This window comes from Pteropus vampyrus, unplaced genomic scaffold, assembly GCF_000151845.1.
Source record: "Pteropus vampyrus isolate Shadow unplaced genomic scaffold, Pvam_2.0 Scaffold89, whole genome shotgun sequence".
Lineage (NCBI taxonomy): Eukaryota > Metazoa > Chordata > Mammalia > Chiroptera > Pteropodidae > Pteropus > Pteropus vampyrus.
The window spans coordinates 5,779,128-5,789,573 of NW_011888870.1; the positions used below are offsets into that span (position 1 = coordinate 5,779,128).

At 47.2% G+C, this 10,446-nt stretch overlaps 1 protein-coding gene across 4 annotated transcripts in view; it reads left to right on the top strand.

Moving 5' to 3' along the window:
- SH3PXD2A (SH3 and PX domains 2A) overlaps positions 1–10,446 on the top strand; it is a 232,527-nt gene that overhangs the window by 29,887 nt on the left and 192,194 nt on the right. The window contains exon 2 of one of the 4 annotated variants that reach the window (XM_023532744.1): positions 7,033–7,078. The exons of the other annotated variants lie outside the window; for them this stretch is intronic. The gene's annotated coding sequence lies outside the window, so the exon portion shown is untranslated. The remainder of the gene's footprint in view (positions 1–7,032; positions 7,079–10,446) is intronic. 4 annotated transcript variants of the gene reach the window in all.

A 10,446-nucleotide genomic window follows, 5' to 3' on the forward strand; every position in this document is an offset into this window, starting at 1 on the left:
CATTTTGATATACGTTGGCAAATGGCCCTCTAAAAGAATGCACACCCCTCCTACAGTGTGTGAGATGTATCTGTTTCCTCACGCCCTCATCAGCTCTGGGACTGAACCGAACTTGAATGTTTTGCCAGTCAACTAAAGAAGAATAATATCTGATTTCTTTTTTCGGTGACACATGAGGTCGAGTATCTTTTCATGGATGGATCTGCCATTTGTATTTCTTTTTGGATAAATGCTATTTACATTCTTGGCCCGTTAAAAAATTTTTCTGTTGGGAGGTTCAACTTATTACTTTAGATTTAGAGGGTGGTTTCTAGGAAGTCAGGGGTGGTCTCCAAGGGGGTTTGGTGGTGTTTAAATCAGTTTTCTCTAGGGCTCTGAGTTGGAAATGAGCCTTTTTGTCCCCCTTCCTGAGAGGGGCCGTCCTGGGCTTGCTCTGAGCTTCCTGGGACTCTCATCGTTAACAAGTATGAAAGCGCTGCGCCCCCCACCATCCCAATGCTGGACAGTACATCAGGGCAGAGCTCGTGATTGGATGGCTGGGTCGGGGGCTTGGTGTTGGACCCACTACTTCTGGGGTTGGGGGGGGCATGATGGGATGCCAAGGAAGAACATGTGTGTGCATGTGTGTGCATGTGTGTGCGCACACAGCTGTGTGAGTTCTCCAGAATTTCTATGGGAGGCTTGGGTTGCTAGGGGTTATATCTGCATAGGAAGCACCCCATTAGACGGTATATTCCAAGCTTACTAAAGCTGCTTGTCTGCATAGTAGGTATAACATCCAGAAAATGTCAGTTACCTATTTCCCAGGATAAATAAGCATAAAAATAAGAAAGATATAATCAATAATAAAATAATAATAACGGATTTACCACTTGTGTTTGGAGCCAGCTGATGGAGATTGTGAAGTTAGGACTAAGCCTCCTTTGGAACTGACAGAAGGAAGCCAGGAAATAAAAAGAATAAACTAACATAGGGTGTTTGTTGCAGGCCAGATATGCGCTAAGCACTTTGCATGCATTTTCCCACTTAATCTTTATTCAGACTAAGGCGTGTGTTCTTATTACTTCCCTTTACAGGCAAGGAAACAGAGCCTCAGAGAATTTGTCCAAACTCTTACACCAAATAAGGGGCAAAGCTAGGATTTAATAGTGGAAGTCGTTGGATGCCACACATTGGCTTTCCCTGTCTTTTCTCTCCAGCCCTGACCCCTTGGTTAAAGCTGGAGTGAGAGTCCAGGTAGAGGGTGGAAGATGAGGCTTTGGTGTTCTGGCCAAGTGCCCAGGCTCCCCAATCCCCCAACCCCCCTCTGCAGCCCAGCTGGCACCTCAGAAGACAGGGCTGGGAGGGGCGAGCCCTTACTTGGGGCTTTGGTGTGCAGCCTGGGAGGGCTGGAATCTATAGCTCACGCCTTTCCCTGCATGGGCCTGGGTGTGAGCGAGGGTGTGGGGAGGGGGCTTGCTCCCTGGGGGTGGGCTCTGGCCAAGGGAAACAGGCTGAGGTCAGAGGGAGGGGACCTCCCTCCCCAAGGGAGTGCCTGGATGACGTGACTTGAGGCGGGGGAAGGAGGTCGGCTATGTGTTTCTATCTCACCTCCATGCCTGGCCAGATGGGTAATCGGTGTGGGAAGCCTGGCCAGATGCAGTCTCTGGCAGGCTTCCTTGGCTGCTGTGCAAAGGCTCTTCTCCAGCCAGCTTGGCAGGTTCCTCTTCCCATTCTCGGAGGGGACCTGGGAGCAAATGACATCCTAGAGTTGGCTGGGGCAGAGAAGAGGGTATCCTCTGTCCATGCAGCAGGAAGAGACAGAGGCAGAGAGAAATGGGTGGGGGGACCAGCAGACATGGCCTGGTACCTCTTCCATCATTCCAAATGACTCTGTATTGTGAGCCAGTTTTGGAGGAGGGGGTGGAGATTTAAAAAGTTTGCTCTCAGATCTGGGGACTGGGGCAAATTGAGAATCAAACAGAGCCTCTGACTTCTAGCGCTCGATGCCTTTCCTTTTTCAGTTGCTTACACCCTCCCTGCATCGAATATCTCTAGGTCTGTCACTCTTTGCACTGTCCAATAGTGAGCAGCAAAGCGCCGTAGGCACCGCCAGAAACTGGGGTCCCTCTACTTCCAACTCTGAGATCTGTCCCAGTCATTTCATTGCATCCCAATCCAAGGTCCATCAAAGGTCCCAGAAGCCTTTGGATGGGATTTGTCAATCTTCGAGTGTCCCCTCCTAGGCTCCCCACCTCCCCTTCTCTCCTTCCCAGACCCCACACATTTCGCTTCCTGCCTTACATCACCAGGCCTGGCCTCGCCTTTGTGCCTGCTCCTCGCTCAGGGGCCCTTGCCCTTCGTGTTCATCTCTTCCTCCTTTGGTCCTTAAATCTCCCCCCTGCCTTTTCTTCCCTCCCTCTCCAGTTCCAAACCATTCCAAGTTTCCCACCCAAGAAACTCTTCGGCTTTGACTTCTGCTCCTGTGTCTTCCTCCCCTCCTCCTTTCTCCTGCCCCATCATTCCCACAAGCTTCACAGCCAGGGACTCTTCTGCTCACCTCCTGCCTCTCGCCGCCTTGGGTTTCAGGCTCTAGCTCCTGGTTCTCCCCCACGGCTCAGGTGATCGAATGCCCTGCCCCATCCCCCAGCCTTTGTCTGTGCCCTTTTATCTGCTTTGGACACCTTCCCACCACTACCACCCTCTCCTTGTCTCCCAGTTTGCCTTCCTCATCTCTCAGCTTAGCCTTACCTCCAGCATCACCTCCTCCAGGAAACCGTCTGCACTTGGTGCCTGTCCTCTGGATTCCCCAGGATTGTGCACGTCTCTCAATCTGCCCTCTGCAGCAAATGCCCAGGAGCTGCTCTGGGGTCAGGACTGTGTTTTAGTTGACTTTGGGTTTACCAGTGCGTGGTGCAGAACCCAGCATATAGTAAGCACTCAATACTTCTTTAATGGACTGAACTGAATTTTATCAGAAAGAAGTTACATGTCTGTATTAAGGATTTACCATATGCCCCATATCCTTGGATATTGTAGGGAAAACAAGGAAAGTTTATACTTTCCTTATACTTGCTTATACTTGCTTATAAGGAGTTTGTGGCTCAGTCAAGGACAGTTCTAGAAATGGATTGGGAGAATAGACACACATGAAATTCACCATCTCCGTCTCTGGTGCTGAAGTGGGTGCTGTTGCTACAGGTTCCCTTAAGGGTTTAGTAAAGGTGGGGAAGATTGTGGGCAGAGAGGCTATGAGGCCTGAGGAGGGTACGAGGTGGGTGGGATCAGATGAAAGGAAGCTGAGCCAACCTCCAAGCTCAGGACCATGAACAGACAGAGGAACGGATCTCTAGAGAAGGTGAGCAGATTTCACTAGTTCTTCAGTTACTCTCCTGTGGGCACTTCCAACATCGAGGCAGGGTTAGCTGATTTTCAGGGCAGTTTCTCTATCTTGGAAGCCAAACAGCAGCTGATGGTGTTCCCAGTTTGCTGCTTGATTGGGAAAGTTTTACCGCACACCATGCTCTGCCGGGGCCAGTGAACTCTCCAGGCAAAGAGAGTAGGATGTTGCCGGCATCAGTTCTCTCCAGTTGGCAGTGGAAGGGAACCTGGTCTCTTCCCTGCTTGGTGCATTTTAAGCCAGGCTTTTTTTTGAATCAGCCAGGTGCACCTACTATGTTCCAGTGTTGGTGATCTGCAACAGAGGCCAGGTTAAGTTTTCTCCAAGACTAATGGATGTGACATGACCCCTGTCTACACAAGCTTGTTATGTACCAGTTGAAGGGGCAGAGGGAGCACCAGGGCTGAGACAGTCCATGGAGGCTTCTAGTAAGTAGTGGGCCTTGACTGGACCTTCGAAGAATTAAGCAGGCTGAGAGGATGGAGAAATGGAGTCCTTCCTGGCGAGAACTCCTTAACTGAGAGTGACATCTTTTCCCTTCTAATATATTAAAAAAACAAAAAACAAAAAACCACAACAACGTTATTGAGATATAATTTACATAGTATACAATTCACTCATTTAAAGCATGCAATTCAGTGTCTTTAGTATAGTCACAGATAATGTGCAGCCATCACCGCAATTTTAGAACATTTTCGTCATCCAAAAAGTAGCCATTATTCCCCATTTCCCCCAGTGCCGCCACCCCCAACCCTAGACAACCACTAGTCTATTTCTGTCTATAGATTTGCCTATTCTGGGAACTTTATATAAATGGAATCACATAATATGTAGCCTTTTGTGTCTGGCTTCTTTCACTTAGCATGTTTTCAAGGTTCATCTATGAAGTAGCATGTGTCAGTACTTCATTCCTTTTTATAACTGAGAGATACTCCATTGCATGGATATAACACATCATTTTATTTATCCATTCATCAGTTGGTGGAAATTTGGGTGTTTTCACTTTTTGGTTATTATATAATATTTACAATGCTGCTGTGAACATTTGCATGTAAGTTTTTGTGTGGACGTGAGTTTTCATTTCCCTTGGGTAGATACCTTGGAATAGAATTGCTCAGTCATATGGTGACTCTATGTTTAAACATCTGAGGAAGTGCCAGACTGTTTTCCAAAGTAGTTATGCTGTTTTATATTCCCACCAGCCATGTATGAAGGTTCTAATTTCTCTACATCCTTGCCAACACTTATTAGATACAAGTTCCTTATCAGATACATGATTTGCAGATATTTTTTCCCATTCTGTAGATTGTCTTTTTAATTTCTTGCTGGTGTCCTTTGAAGCACAACAGCTTTTAATCTTGATGAACTCCAATTTATCTGTTTCTTTTTTTTTGATTGCTGTGTTTTTGGTGTCATATCTTAGAAACCGTTGACTAATTCACGGTCATGAAAATGTTGCACCTGTGTTTTCTTCTAAGACTTTTACAGTATTATTGCTCACATTGAGGTATTTAATCCATTTTGAGTTAACTTTTGTATATGATGTGAGGTAGGGTTCCCTTCTCATTTTGGATCAAGTCAAACTGAGGTCTAACCTACTGCCCCAGTTGACAAGTGGTGCTTTGCTCTTTGCATTTAGGTCTCAGCTCAAACATCTTCTCCTGAGAGAGGCCTTCCATGGCCATCTGTCTAAAGTAGCCACCTCCATTGTAATCAGTTTCGGTCACTGCACTCCATTTTATTGGACCACCAGAAATGATCGTATATGTGCCTGATGCTCCCCATGCAAGCAAGCTTCAAAAGGACAGACCGCCTGGCTCCCTGCTGGTATGTCCAGCACCAAGTGTGTCCTGGCCTCATAGAGTTTAAAGTAGACGGCTGAGTGGGAAGAAATTCTCCAGCAACATCACAGATGGGTGTTCACTCATCCCCTGCCCTGACGATCCCATTACTTCACAAGACAGTCCCGTCCATCCTTGGGCAACTCTGGTTGGAAAGCTCTTCCTGACATTGGGCAAAAACCTGCTTTCCTATAATTTGCACTCCTTATGCACTGCCATCCTTTGGGTACAACTGGAGTGGAACCTCGCATATTGAGAGTCCTTTAAATATTTGAAACCAGCTGTCATGTGTCTCCTAAATGCTTCTCTGGGCTCAGCACCTCTAATTCTTTCAGCTGTTCTTCCTGGAGCCAAGAAGGGCTGGACTCTGACCTCTCAGTCACTGATGTAGGCCCCACAAAGGTGGAGATGGCCACGCGCTGCCAAAGAAAGCAGAGGCACAGCCACTGTTCAGAACTAATGAACCCTGGTGTCTTTGTTTTCTTTTCTCTATTTGAGCTGGTGAATTCCAGAAATGGAGGCGGAACTTTGAGAAAAAGTATCGACTACAAACTCCCTAACTAGACCTCTTGAGGGCAGAGCTGACTCTTAATAGTACAAATTGCAGTATAATATTGCTTTCTTTTTAAAGAGGGTTTTTTTGTTTGTTTTTGTTTGTTTGTTTGTTTGTTTTTCAGTTAGTCCAATAGTCTTTTTGATATTGGTCCACCTTACTGGTTCTCAACCTGTAACAACCAGTAGGCTCGCCTAGGGAGCTCTGAAAACTACCAGAGACTACCTCACCTTCCGAGATTCTGATTTAAATGGCATGGGGTGGGTGTTTTCAAAGTACTCCAGGTAATTGTATGGGTAGACAGGTTTCAGACCTTGGCTTCAAAAGCTCAGCACTGAACTTGAAATCTCCTCCTGCACCCCAAGAATAAGCAAATGTTGGATGTTAGCAGATTAAGAGCTGGCATTAGCCAGAGGACAAGCTAAGAGGACACAGTTGTTTTATAAGACAGAATCTTGTTTTAAATTATGAAAGCCATACATCTTCAAATATAAAATAATATAGAAGTGTATAAAGTGAAACTATTCCATTTTTTTTTGGTTAACCCAAATAACCATTATTATCAGTTTGTTGCATTTTTCCAGATTTTTAAAATGTACACATATGTGCACATACACAACACCCCAGTACACACACCTCCCCACCAAATGAACCCATTCATATTGTATACATACTGTTTTGTAATCTGTTATTTTTCTTTTCCCCCCATCCTGTTGACATTTTCCCATAGCAACACAGAAAGATCCATCTTATCATTAACAGATGTATGAATCATAATTTATTTGACCATTTTTTAAATCAATAGATATTCAGTATTCTTCACTTTCTGCAGTTACAAACAGAGCAGCAGTGAACATCTTTATATACATAAACACACACAACACACACACATATATACACCCACATATATATACACACATTTGTGCAGATAAATTCTTAGAGATAAAATCGCTAAGTCAAAGGGAAAGCAATCTTGGGATAGAGATTGCCAAAATGCTCTCCAAAAAGATCGTTCCACACTACCCCATGCAACAAAATTCCTAATGATAGCTATTTGCCTTGTGTCAAAAGTTGAGCTTTGCTGAGCACAGCAGAGAGGAAGGTATGAGTGTGTCAACTGGTGGGGAGGAAGTAGTGGGGGTCATTTCCCCCGCAGGCTGTGTGTGGAGGAGTCCCTGGCCTCTGGCCTTGCCTAGCTGCTGTGTTTCCCAGGAAGAGGAAACCAGGCTGTGTGTGTTAACCTTTGCCTTGCTCTCCAGGGTGTGACGATGGAGCGAGACACGTTCACAGGATGTGTGTGTCCAGGTCAGTGGGCCCAGGTCAGTCATTTATTTGGGAGTCCGTGGGGTGACAATCCTCCTTTCCAGCCCTTTTCTAGATCCACTGGGCCACATCCAAGCCACAGGAGTGTGACCCTTGTTATGGTTCACGAGAGAATACGTTTAAGGTTTCTAGGACTCTAGCTCCTGAAATGTCAACGTATATCTAGAGTTTTTCTGATTTTCATGGTAGGGCGAGCCCCCTCCCCCTACCTTGGGCGTGCTGGGCTTCTGGGCATTACCCAAGACGTTCACTGCCCACTTCTGGGCCTCTCTGTTGGAGCACCTGCTGGCTCTAGGTGGTCAGACCTGTTTCTCCAATAAGCTGGCTTGGGGCCAGAGGGTGGTGGCAGGGTTGGAGGGAGGAAGGTACAAAGGTTCAACCATGTGCCCTCAGGCACTCTCGAGAATGTCCCAGTGGGGACCATGCCCAGAACTCTAGAAAGCCAAAATGGGTTCCTTTCTAGACCCAGGGCTTAATTGGTGCCTCCAGAAACTTCTAGGGAAGAGGCTAAAATTCTAAGAGTACAAAGACCACTTCAGTTACTTTGAAAGGGAAGATGGGGAATGGAGTGTTTTATGGATGGCGAATGGACACCCAAAGAGAGTGACAACTTTTCATGCAGCTGATCTGATTGATTCTAAACCATGCGAAATAGAGTGCTGGTCCTCATGAGGGGCTCCTTACCTGCCACATGGTGGTCTCAGTCCCAACTAGTCACCCACACATGAAGCAACCAGTTGTCAGAGCAGCAGATTGAACTATGAGGGCAAACCCTGTGGCAGGGCCTCTGCCTTGTTCCATTGTAGCTATTAAAGAGGACAAAGTGGTCAGGCTACAGAGTCGAGGCCGTAGCTCTTTCACGTGCCCCTGATCTTGACTTAGGGATCAATTACTTCTCTAGGTCTCTTCATTTGCAAACTAGAGATGACAACAATACTTTCCTCATAGAATCCTTATAAAGAGTAAATGAGATAAGATGAATAAAGTGCTTAGCAAGGCCTGGACCTTAGTAAGTGCTCAATGGATGGGTGTGACTATTGTTATTCCTAAAGAAACAATAGTTTGCGGTATAAGGAAAAGGTTTGTAAAAACAGACTCTTCCTCTATTTCTCTTCTAGTTCTGGTGACTGGAAGGACAGAGCTTTGACAGCTTGAACCTTTTTTAAAGGTCCACACAGGGATTGTAAATCCCGGGAGCTCCTACTTCATACACTCATTTCCCCTCCAGGAAACACACATAAAAGAAGAAGGGAAGAAAAGCCTCTGCCCTGGGGGGCCTGCCACAGCCCTCCAGTTTTTTCAGAGGGTGCTCCTGAGGAGGGCCATTGTCTTCTCCCTGCCCAGGCAGCAGAGTTATTTTTGTTCTTCTTCTTTCTCAGTCTGTCCCGTTATTAGTAGTAGTTCCACCAACTCCGTGCGTGCGTGCGTACGTGCGTGTGCGTGCGCGTGCGTGCATGTCCCCATCTGTTGCCCACTTCCTGCTCTCTTCCTACCCCTATTCCTGTTCCATGGCCAATGGCCCCTCCTTCTTCTTGGGTGTCTAAATAGCTAATGTGCATTAGGTACTTATCCTGTACCAGACAGATCCTGTGCTGAGCACCCCATGTGCATCATCATCGCATTTAAGGGGAAGCTCCCATTGTGAGCCACACTTTGCAGCTAAGGAAACCCTGACTCAGAGAGGCTAAGACGCTTGCCCAAGCTCACACAGCAGGGAAGTGCTGGAGCTAAAATTTCAACCCATCAAACGCTTTCAAAGCCTTCTTCCCTCTCTGTGATGCCAACACTGCCTTTGGTTCTCTCTGAGCCTCACTTTTTGGCACCCCATCACTCCATCTCGCCCTGCGCCCTACTTGATTTGTTAGTGTGAGTCTGGCTGCCCCAGCTGAGCTGTAAGGGTCTGGAGGCTGGGGACTTTGCTTCATCTTTAGCTTGGCACAAAACTAGGCACAAGGTAAGCACTCACTAGACATTTGCTGGTTGCCTTATTCCTTCACTTATTTAGGAGACACGAAATAAGCACCTCTCAGGTGCAGTGTTATGCTGAAAGTGATATGCCACGATCATTTCATAATCCACCTTCTGGGAGCTTCCATTCTAGTGAAGAGATACAGGATTAGCTCACTGAATCTTTGCCGTACCCCAAAAGCGAGGTAGCCCCTGTTATCCCCATCTTGCAGAGTAATAAATGGAGGCACCAGTGATATGGAGGCTTCCTTCAGATCCTCTGGCCTACCCTCTACCCTCCAAGTTAAATAAGCAACTGAGGCCCACGATGAGTGAAAACAGCGGCAGGTACTGAGAGTGATGGGTACCTGCGGAACTCTCTTGAAGATGTTGGATACTGGCTAGAGGCCTGCTGACTGTCCCCTCCACCGAGCTCCTTTAAAAAGCCCTTTCTCCCAGAGCAGGACCATTTGGCCCGAGTCTGCAGCAGCAGTGTCTGTGTTTTGGAAGTGACTGGTGAACCCATGGCTCTGGGAAGGCCATTCTGCCAGCATGCACCCTGTCCCTCCCAGAGCTGGTCTGGGGTTCACTTATGCTGTATTTACTATGACTGCTCCATAAACCTGAGGTCCAGAGAAAGCCTGGAATAGGGTGATCCGAGGAGCAGAAGGTTCTGCCAGCTGGCTGTTAACCCTTAGTCAACCAGTGCGTGTGCATGCTGGAGTGGAGGTCGCCCTCCAAGTCCAGGCTTCTAAGTGGTGGTTGTTCCCTAAATCAACAGCCCCCTTCCTAGCTAACTGATCCTACCGTATAGTGGTGTGAGTAGGTGAAGGAAGATTGTCATTGAGTTTCCATTTGGCCTGGGGTCAGGGGCAGCTGGCAGGGGTCCAGGGAAAAGAAGGCCTTCCTTCGCAAAGATATACCATTTCCTCCACAGTTCCTAACTCCTTGTCTCTAACTGTACTTTTCTTCAGGAAAAGGAGCAACAAGTACTTACTGGCACTTTCTAATTAAACACAGGCAGGTCCTACGCCTTCTAGGACTGGTCGGGCCCTAACTTTGGGTCATTAATTGGTCTCAGCCCAGGTCCAATCATGGACATCCCTCCACAGGAACTGGGCCGGGCTTCATGCTCAGTGCTCTGGCGTTACGCTGCAGGTCTGATTTGCATCAAGGCTGTTTTCTTGTTGAAGAAGACTTGGAAGCTGTGGAAGTCTCGGAAGCCTCAGACATTTCTGGGCTTAATGAGCTGAGCAGACGGAGAGCAGCCCAAGATGGCCTCCGAGTGGGAGGGCTGGTGAGACCCAGCCGTCGTGCGGGTGTCTGATGGGAGCTTCCTTAGCTGTGTCTGTGGTGGAGAGCCTCTAAGAGGGTGAGCGTGGCAAGAAGACATCAGACTCTGA